Consider the following 11,190-nt stretch of genomic DNA (forward strand, 5'->3'; position numbering starts at 1 on the left):
GATAAACTGAGAGCAGACACTGGACGAAATTCAACATCCTTTCTTGATGAAAACACTTCAAAGGATAGGAATAGAATGGAATTTTCTCAATATGATAAAGGCAATGTATAAAAAACCCACAACTAACATCATACTCAATGGGGAGAGGCTGAAAGCATTCCCTCTAAGATGACAAACAAGACAGAGTTGGCCACTGTCACCACTGTTACTCAATATTGTGCTGAAAGTGCTAGCTAGAGCAATCAGGCAAGAAAAAGAAATAAAGAGTTGTCCAAATTGGAGAGGAAGAAATAAAACTTTCACTGTTTGCAGATGACATGATTCTATATGTAGAAAATCCAGAAAAATCTATAGCAAAGCTATTAGAGCTAACCAATGAATACAGCAAAGTGGCAGGCTATAAGATCAACATGCAAAAATCTGCAGTGTTCTTATAAACAAGTAATGTGCAACAAGAGGAAGAAATAAAAAAAAATTCCATTTGCAATAGCAACCAAATAATCAAGTATTTGGGAATAAACTTAACGAAAGCCACAAAAGACATATACAAAGAAAATTACAAGAAACTGCTAAAAGAAATTGAACAAGACATAAAAAATGGAAGAACATACTGTGTTCTTGGATTGGAAGACTAAATATAATTAAGATGTCAACTCTACCTAAACTGATTTATAGATTCAATGCAATACCAATCAAAATCCCAAAAACTTACTTTGCAAAAATAGAAAAACCACTAACCAAATTTATTTGGAAAGGCAAGGTGTCCCAAAAAGCCAAAAATATCTTGAGAAAAGAGGAACGAAGTGGGAGGTCTCACACTACTTGACTTTGAAGCATATTACAAAGCTACAGTGCTCAAAAAAGCATGGTACTGGCATAAGGACAGAGATACCAACCAATGGAATCGAATTGAGTGTTCAGAAATAGACTCTCGCCTCTACGGACAATTGATCTTTTCTTTTTTTCTTTTAAAAAGTTTTAATTTTAATCCTTATTAGAGGAATACAGATTTGAATGAAATACATTCACTCCTTAAATACATTAGCAGCAAAACCTTCCCACCAGAGTCCTCTCTGCTCCAGCCCAGAGGTTGTGCCTTAGAACAGGGGAGCATGTTCCATCAGCCCTGCCAACTTAAGGATGTGTCTGCTTCTTGCTGAAAGTGGTTATGCACAAGAGACACAAAGACCAGGTGGGTGGATGAATTAACTAGGACCCTGAAAAAGGTGCAGGTGTTGAGTTATTAAGCCTTAACCTTATAAATTATTTGGCACCCACCATGCTTAATTGGTGAGATCCACCACTGTAGAAACAACTGGGGGGACCTAACCTTGCAAATGCACCAATGTGTCCAAAGTCATCTGTTGTCCTGAAAGTGAGCAACATTTCAGTGGTTTTCATAGGTTAAGCCAAAAAGAAAAATCAGACTGTTCTCTTCCCTTCTACGGGCTGGGGCGCTGCTTTGTTGTGGACTGGCATGTACCTGCCTCTTGCCAGGAGATAATCCATTAGACATTATTTGGGCTCTGTACAGCTAACTCCAGGTCCCTTTTGTCTGAGTGGTTGGGGGTTTTATTGGAGACACAGACATGTCTAAACCTATAAAATTTTCCAAGTAACAATAAACAAGTGACTACTGTTGATTCCTTCAAAGCTAGTTTCTTGGGTAGTGGACCAGGTGTCTCTCCTTTTCTCCTATCACTGCCAATGCCTGGCTGCTCTTTTTTGATTTGCCTTCTAGGTGCCTGCTGGAAATCTGGGAAGCAAGATCTACCCTAAAACCTCAATGAGCTTTGGTGTTGGAATGAACTGCAGTCAAGCTCAGTAGCCAGGAGAGGCTAAAACAGGAGCTGCTTTTAACTTGTCAGCTGCAGTCAAAGGAATAAGCTTACACTGCTGTGTTCCAATCCATTCTGTCATGAATATAAGTTACAGTACTCTGCATAACATAAAACACCCCAAGCACAATCAGCAAGTGGGATGGCTGTGAGGCAGGGACCAAGTTACAGCATTAAATCATAGGGCTGAGAGGAGAATGGCATAATGCAGGAACTCAAAATAAATCTGATTTACTTGTTTTGATAGAAGGCAGCTTTGACTCAGGTATAAATTCATCTCCCAGACTATCATGCAAGTGGGGACAGACCTCAAAAGTTGACACTTTCCTTACCAAACATCACTTAAAACTAGGAAACATGCTCTCTTTTCTCCATCTGTTAGTGTTTTCATTAGGATACTTTCTCTATAAGTGCTTTACCCATTCCATTTAGTCTGTTTTGACTACTGGATGGAAGGAGATAAAGAACCATTTTATATAAAAACCATTGTAGTGGATAACTGGTTATATGTGTTTTTTGCTTTTGCATTTTCTATCCAAAAGAGTTTTTCTCTTCCTCTTATTTATGTGCAGAGAGAGACTCCTTGGCTGAATACACAGCACCATTAATCCTACAGTCCTCTGCCCCCACAGAATCTACTAATTCTTCCTCCTCTGAGTCCTCTTCCTCCTCCTCCTCCTGAGCTGATGAACTGGAGGTGGGCCCTTTGCAGGTTTTCAGGTGGCAAGTGAGATGGTACTTGGTTAGCTAAGCCTTTGCACATTTTTCACAGACATAATCCCATTTTACTTCATGAGAATTGAGATGGTTCTTTAAGTGATTTGTTCTTAAGAATAGTTTATCACACTTGGGACACTTGATCTGACATTCTTGTGTGTGGGTGAGCACACGCTGCTTGAGGTCCTGCCTCCACATAAAAAGCTGTCACAGAAATTACACTTGAGATTCTTCTCACCTGTGTGGATAACCATGTGGGACTCCAGATGAGCCTTCTGGGTGAAAGACTTGTCACAGAAAGTGCATCTGTAGTTCTTCTGACCAGTATGTATCTTGAGGTGAGTCCACAGGTTGCTAGGGTCACTGAAAGCCTGTGGGGCTTCATGCCCATGTGACCCATAAAGTGGATGTGAAATTTGGAAGGAGAGATAAAGCTTGGGGACACATTGAGTACATCCACTTCCTTTCTTTGCTGTGGCTTGGCCCATGGCTGCTGCCATGGCCCTGGCTAGGAAGATGGTTATGGATGTGGCTGGTCAGGTGGGCTTTGAACTCTGTATAGGAATTGCACTCCTTGCCACAGTTACAGAGGTGCATGTCTGGGTGTTCAGGAAAACCAATCTGCTGAGCATAATCCAGGCTACAATACAAAAACAGTTCATTTTCTGTACTTCACTATCTTGTGAAGTACAGAAGTAATCTTCCCATCATGGGGATAAGCCACCAAATTCTGCTCTTCCCAGTTCCTGGCTTTACACACAAACATCATCCAATTACATTAATTTTCATCAGCTGTAATGATGCAGAACTCTAGGACATCATTGTGGTAAATCTTCCAGATATGGTTAACTGCTTTGCCTGTCCAATCTGCTACTTCCATGGAGTGACTCTGTTGGCCCATAAGAGGTCCAAAGCAAGTCCGCACAGGAATGGTTTCTCCAACCCACACACCAAGTTCTGCTACCACAATTGACTGGTGGAGTACGAGCTGCTTTGGGAGAGAAAGCCTTGCTCTTTCTCTATTGGAGTGTCAGGAACAAAAGTCACTGGTCCATGATCAGGGCAGTCTGAGGGATAGGCTCAGTCACAGAGGGTACACCAAATTGTAAATAAGGTTGCCATGTTTTCCTTGTTTGAACTGGAGTCTTCCATTTGCAGTGAAGGTGTTACAAAAGGAAGACTGTCTGAAGACACATCTACATGACCTGTCCCCATAGCAACCTCCTGGGTGATGGAGGAGACGACCACAGTTTCTAGGCTGAGACCAACTTCATGGAGAGAAACAGATTCTAGAGAGGTGAGGTTGTGTGAGGTAGAGAGTGCCACACTTACAGAGTTGGTGCTCATGGCCATGGTGTGGATGGAGTCACTGAGGGCACTATCAGACATCCCATTGGCCCGATTTGCAATGTGGTCTGTCTCCATGACCACAGGAAGCTCCAGGCCATTCCCATGAATGGGTATCACACCACCATGTCCTACAGTGTCTGCTGCAAGGCTGTTGCTCACAGAATCCACAGACAGAGATTCATGACTTCTGGAGCCGTTTGGAATTTGGGAATGCTCGCCTGCAACACCATCCACTGAGAGCTTCTCTGCCATCCCATCTGTGGAGATTGGGCTGGTAACCCTCGAAACGTTCTGCATAGTGATTGTTGTGTCCAACACACCATCACTGGGATGAAGACTTTGGGCACCACGTGTGTTCACAGAGAGAGAGTCCACTGAAACAATGCCTAATCCAACATTTCCAATGGACTGATAGGGATCTAGTGCTGAAGGATTATTGGTGATAGATAATGCTGTATTACTATGAATAATTATAGAGTTGGGGTGGGTATACTGTGGAGGTGGTCTGTCAGCTAAATAAGATAAAATACCAGGTAGAACGGTTCTGAAGTAACTGCTCTCCAGGTGGGAGTAAGGTGGTGAAGGTAGGGTATAGTTTCTTTCAGGTAACCCACACATCACCCCTCCATCACCAATACCCATTGGGAGCATCAGAGACAAAGCAGAAGGCAGAGAGCTTATGGATGGACTGAGGTTTGGAACTGCCACTGGCAGGCTGGGGGAAGAGATGGCATTGTGAGTGGGTGAGGCAGCCAATCGCAGGTGACTTCCTGAGACTGGCAAGGCATTTTTCACAGAGGATGAAGTCAGCTGCTCCATCCCCACTGGGCTCAGGTTCATTTCATTCATCCTGTGATGTATGTGCTTGGGGTCAAGTGGCAGAGAAAAGAACACACTGGTTGCGAGGAACTGGCATCAAGGTTTGCTTTCTAGCATCATGTGCTCCCGCATCTGGCTTACAACTGTTGCACGAATGTGGCCACACGCACCCAGGACCTTCTGGGGCCACCTAACTTCTTCCGAGGGCCGGCGGCCATGCACCCTGCTTCGGGTGGGTCATGCCAGGGGTCACCTGGGGTCCTTCCTCCAGAAGATTCAGGGGGGAGCTGCCCAACCTGGGGGAGATGAGAGTAAGCACTAAAAACGCAAAGAGGACATAGTTCCCGTCCTGTCGCCACCAGAGAACACTGGAGCTGCTACAGACTCCACCTTCCAGGGCAGCCAAATCCCCACCCGCCCACCGGCGTGGGGCCTGCAAGCCGCCCCCCTCACCCAGTTCTGGCCGGCCTGTGCACAGCCCAACTGCTGGTCAGGGGTGCACATGCCTGCCAACTGATCTTTGATAAGGCTGTCAAGCCAAATCAACTGGGATACAGCAGCTTCTTCAATAAATGGCATTTGGAGAACTGGATATCCATTTCCAAAAGAATGAAAGAGGACTCCTACCTCACACCTTATACAAAAATTAACTCTAATTGGATCAAAGACCTAAACATAAGCGCTAAGACCATAAGATTCTTAGAAGAAAATGTAGGGCACTATCTTAAAGATCTTGTGATAGGAGCTGGTTTCCTAGACCTTGCACCCAAGGTGCAAGCAACCAAAGAACAAATAGACAAATGGGATCTCCTCAAAATCAAACAGTTTTGTACATCAAAGGACTTTGTTAGAAAAGTAAAAAGGCAGCCTACACAATGGGAGACAATATTTGGAAACCGCATATCAGATAAGGGTTTAATATCCAAATATATAAAGCAATCGTACAACTCAACAACAGAAAGACAAAGAACCCAATTAAAAAAATGGGCAAAAGACACAGACACTTTTCTCAAGAGGAAATGGCTCAAAAACATATGAAAAAAGCTCAACTTCACTGGCTATTAGGGAAATGCAAATCAAAACCACAATGAGACATCATCTCACACCTACCAGAATGGCCATTATCCCCAAAACAGAAAATTACAAGTGCTGGAGAGGATGTGGAGAAAGAGACACACTTATTCATTGCTGGTGGGAATGTAGAATGGTGCAACCACTCTGGAAGACAAGTGTGGCGATTCCTCAGGAAGTTAGTATAGATTTGCATATGACCCAGCTATTCCATTGCTAGGTATACACTCAGAGGAACTGAAAGCTAAGACACAGACATTTGTAAACTGATGATTATTGCAGCATTATTCATGATTGCCAAGAGATGGAAGCAGCCCAAATGTCCATCAATGGATTAGTGGATAAACAAACTGTGGTATACACACATGATGGAATATTATGCAGCTGTAAGACAGAAGAAAGACATGGAGCATATAATAACGTGGATGAATCTTCAGGATATTATGTTGAGTCAAATTAGCCAGAAACAAAAGGACAAATACTGTGTGGTCTCACTAATATGAAATAACACTATTGAGCAAATTTTGAGAGTGAAAAGCTGATAACACAGGATACCAGGAGATAGAAACAGGGTAGAGATCAGGCAGTTGATTCTGAAGAACTACAGAAATGTTTAGCAGGATTGATTGTATAGATCCAGAAATAGCTAGCATAATGCTGTGTAATGGTAGCACAATATTGCAAGTATGTGGAACAATGATGTCTGTGAATAAAGCTGAAAGAGGTGGGATAGGGGAATGTATGACACCAGAGGTAAAGATAGATGATAAAGACTGAGACTGCATAACTTGGCAAAAACTGGAGTGGCCAATGACTGTTGCTAAATGTACAAATATAAAAATGTTCTCACATGTGGGAGAACCAATGAATTTCAACCATGCAGAGTGTTGATAAAGAGATGGTATTTGGGAAAAAACATAATCAAAGCAAACCGGAGTCTATGGTCAATAGTAACATTGCAATATGCTTCCATTAAGTGTAACAAAGGCAATATACCAAAGCTAAAAGTGGATGAGAGGGGGATATAAAGGAGGGATATGGGATTCTTGGTAGTGAAGTTGTTTTCTGTCCTTACTATTATATTGTATTGTATGACATTTTTATTTTTATTTTTATTTTTTTATTATTCACCAAAAAAAAACTTTTTCACAATAATCAATATGTTCAAGTGCTGACTTTGGTGATAAATGTACGACAATGTGATGATGTGAACAACTGATTGTACATTATGGATGGTTGTATGTTATGTGAATATATCGCTCTAAGATTGTAGAACAAATACAAATAGAGGTAAAAGTGCTGGAGAAAAGATGGAGAGAAGGATGTACCTACTTACTGTTGATGAGGATGCAGAATGGTGTAGCCTTTCTGGAAGTTACTGTGGTGGCTCCATAAGAAGCTAATTATGTGGGGCCATAAGGTCTTACAGCCTCATTATGGGGTATGTATTTGGAAGGTCTGAGAGCAGAAACATGAATGGACATTTGCACATTGGTGTTCATGGAGGCAGTATTCATGATTTGCAATGGGTGTAGGTGGCCTAAGGGTACACTGACTGAGGAACAGAATGGTGAACTGTGGTGTATGCATGCAATGGAATACTGAGCAACTACAAGAAGGAGTGAAGCTGTGAGACAGGCAATGAGGTGAATGGATCCTGAAGACAGCATGATGAGTGAAGTACACCAGAAACAAAGGCAAACACTATAATGCCTCACCAATACGAACTAACTAAAATGTGTAAACTCAGAATTGAATCTTAGAGCACAGCCTAACAGGGAAATGATTATTGTAATGGTCACTAGATTGTAAGCTCTTACAGCAGTCAAATCTATTCCTGAATTGTAATGGCTATCTCCAAACTCAGAGATGTTGATTCATTAGTGTATAATCTGATTGGTCTCTGGAACATTGGTTATCTGTGTTACACCTGAAAATCTGATCTAGAGCTTGGCAGATATGAATATCAGTATTAATGCATACAGCAACTATTTAAAAAAAAAGCTGAAAAAGAGCCCAGACTTCAATTATTGACATGAATGAAGCAGATCTGGTTAAGACTAGAGCAAATTGGGCCAAAGGGTAAAGATTGAAACTGACTGTGTGTTAAAACTTCAACTTCCATGCGAAACCAAGGGAAGAGATGTTTATTTGATATAGGATCTATATTTTCTAAACAATATAACTTCTACAGTCAGTTTGTTCAAACACTACAATTACATGGAACTTTGAATAGGAAGTGAGCTATGGTAGGTCTGTACAGATTAGAATGAAATAGCAACACATCCTAAAGTAATTTGGGTGGAGAATACAAATAACTATTCGAGGCCTCCCTGAAGAGCTGGGGGAGGATGCAGAGGTGTTGTACTTCCTCACCTGGATTGTTGCTGATGTTCTCACAAACACTAGGGACTGATGGCTTGATGTGCTGAGCCCTCTGTCTTGGGGCTAGCCCCTACAAAGTTTGTTGCTGCAAGGAGAGGCTAAACCTGCTTATAATCATGCCTAAGAGTCTCCCCTTGAGTGCCTCTTTGTTGCTCAGATGTGGCCCTCTCTCTCTAACTAAGCCACCTTGGCAGGTGAACTCACTGCCCTCCCCCCTACATGGGACCTGACTCCCAGGGGTATAAATCTCCCTGGCAACATGGGATATAACTCCCAAGGATAATCTGGACCCAGCATCATGGGATTGAGAACATCTTCTTGATCAAAATGGGGATGCAAAATGAAACAAAATAAAGCTTCAGTGGCTGAGAGATTTCAAATGGAGTCAAGAGGTCACTCTGGTGGACATTCTTATGTACTATATAGATAACACTTTTTAGGTTTTAATGTATTGGAATAGCTAGAAGTAAATACATAAAACTACCAAACTCCAACCCAGTAGCTTGGGCTCTTGAAGACAATTGTATAACAATGTAGATTACAAGGGGTGACAGTGTGACTGTGAAAACCTTGTGGATTGCACTCCCTTTATCCAGTGTATTGATGGATGAGTAGAAAATGGGGACAAAACCTAAATGAAAAATAGTGTGGGATGAGGGGTGACTTGGGTGTTCTTTTTTATTTTTATTTTTTATTCTTATTCTGATTCTTTCTGGTGTAAGGAAAATGTTTGAAAATAGATTGGGGTGGTGAACCCACAACTATAAGATGGTACTGTGAACAGTTGATTGTACACCATGGATGATTGTATGGTATGTGAATATGTCTCAATAAAGCTGAATTTTTAAAAAATGATAGCTCTTCTGGAGTCCATAGCAGTTCCAAACTGGCACACAGAACATAGTTTGTTTCTTTGTGTTTTGATACAAAATGAGAAGCTTTTCCCTTTAATCAGTGTGTTAGACCTTTTAAATATAATGCAAGTATTGATACATTTTGGTTTAAGTATAATATATTACTATTTGTTTTCTATTTTTTCCACAGTTTCTTTTTGTCCTTTGCTCCTCTTTTTCTGTCTTTGATTAGCTGGATAATTTTTGGTATTCATGTTTTTCCTCTACTGGATTATTAACTTTATTATTTTGCTTTCCTTTTGTTTTTGTTTTTGTTTTCTTTTGTTTGCTCTTGTTTAGCTTATTGTTTACCCTAGGGTATACAACATGGAATCCTAACTTTTACAGTCTACCTGGGGTTGATTACACCCCTTCATACATAAGCTAAGATACATACAATATATTTCTAATTATCCTCCTCCCATCATTATACAATTTGTAATCATACATTTTATTTCCATGTATATTATAAATCCCTCAATATGTTTTATTATTTTGCTTTAAACAGTCATATGTCTTTTAAAGAAATTAGGGAATTCAGGGAAAAATTTTTGCATTTGCCATTTCCAGCATTCTTCATTCCTCTTTGTACATCTGACTTTTGAACTAGTATAATTTTTCTTCAACCTAAAGAATTTAATTTACCATTTCTTATAGTATAGATATCCCTGTGACAAATTCCCTTAGCTTTTGTGTTTTCCTTTATTTTTTTTTAAATGTCTTCATCTTGTCTTCATCCCTCAAGACAAATTTTACTGGGTATAAAATTTAGATTTTCTGGTTTTTTTCCCCACCATTCCTTCATCCTTGGATTCAGATCATTTGTTAAAAGAAATAACTTATAATACTTACCTTGCCCTGTGTGTAATATATCTTTTCTTCCAGCTTCTCTTCAGATTTTCTCTTTACTCCTAGTCTTTAGCTATTTATTATGATATGTCTTGATATGGTTTTCTTTCTTTTACTGTTTTTGGATACTGCATGTTCCCTGAATCTGTGGGTTTAATGTGTTCACCAAATTTTGAAAAATTTTATTGTCACTTCTTTAATATATTTTCTTCACTTTTTGTACTTCAGAGACCCCAATTACACGTTTGGTCACCACATCTTTTTAACATTTCTTCCAACACTTTTTATTCTCCTGGTGCTTTCATTCAGATATTCTATTGCTATGCCTTCAAATTTACCGATTTTTTTTTTTTTTTTTTTTTTTTGGTGCCTGATCTCTTATATTTATCCAGTGATTTTTTTTTTTCATTTCATATATTTTCAAGCTTTACATTTTCATTTTTAAATCTTTTGTTTCTTTCCTCTTTAGGTTTAGGGATTCTTTTTGTTCTTTTGTTTTTTTTTTTTAAATCCCTCAACATGTTTCTATCTTCTCTAGTAAATTTATTGTCTGCCAATTCTCTGTCACATATGGATCTATTTTCATTAACTGATATTTTTCCTGGTTTAGGTCACCTGTGCTTCTTTTTCAATTTGCATTACTTTTTGGAGACTGGTCTTTGTGACTATAATGTTGTTGACAGTCTGGATTTTATTACCACCCTATAAAGAGTGGACACTATTTGGCAGGCAATTACATCACTTGTGATTCACCTTAATGTTTTTGAAACATTTTATAAAGGGTTTTTTTGTTACATATCTAGAATAGATTCTTTCTTGGGTTAGTGTAGCCCTACAGGTAAGAAATTACTCTAACTCTCTCTGGTGAAGGTCCCAGGTGTTCATCTAGGTATCTATCTTCCTTCTAGGTAGTCGGAACTCAAACATGTCCCACTATCCAGTAAGTGTTTCCATGATCCGGGAACAAATGACCATAAAATTCTTAGGCTTGTTTTTTTATCCAGTTTCTCAGGGAATACCATATTGTACTGCCTGTTTACTAATATCAGAAAAATAGTTTTCTTTTCCATATACCTTGACCCTGTTGCCAGTTGTTAATAGCAGGAAAAGAAATCTATGTTAGATATTTGTATTTGAGAAAGCAGCAATTCTCTCTGCTGATTTTTAATTGGCTTTTGTTTTTTTAACTCACTCTAAAGAAGATTACATTATGAATTTTATTCTAATTATCATAGTCTACCTAATATTGATATTATAAACTTAACATA

General features: G+C 39.7%; 1 pseudogene; it reads right to left on the reverse strand.

The window, feature by feature from the left end:
* Window positions 1-2,396: 2,396 nt before the first annotated feature.
* On the reverse strand, window positions 2,397-4,754 carry LOC119540355 (annotated as a pseudogene).
* Between the last annotated feature and the right edge of the window lie 6,436 nt (window positions 4,755-11,190).

This window comes from Choloepus didactylus, chromosome 7 (genome assembly GCF_015220235.1).
Source record: "Choloepus didactylus isolate mChoDid1 chromosome 7, mChoDid1.pri, whole genome shotgun sequence".
Taxonomy (NCBI): Eukaryota; Metazoa; Chordata; class Mammalia; order Pilosa; family Megalonychidae; genus Choloepus; species Choloepus didactylus.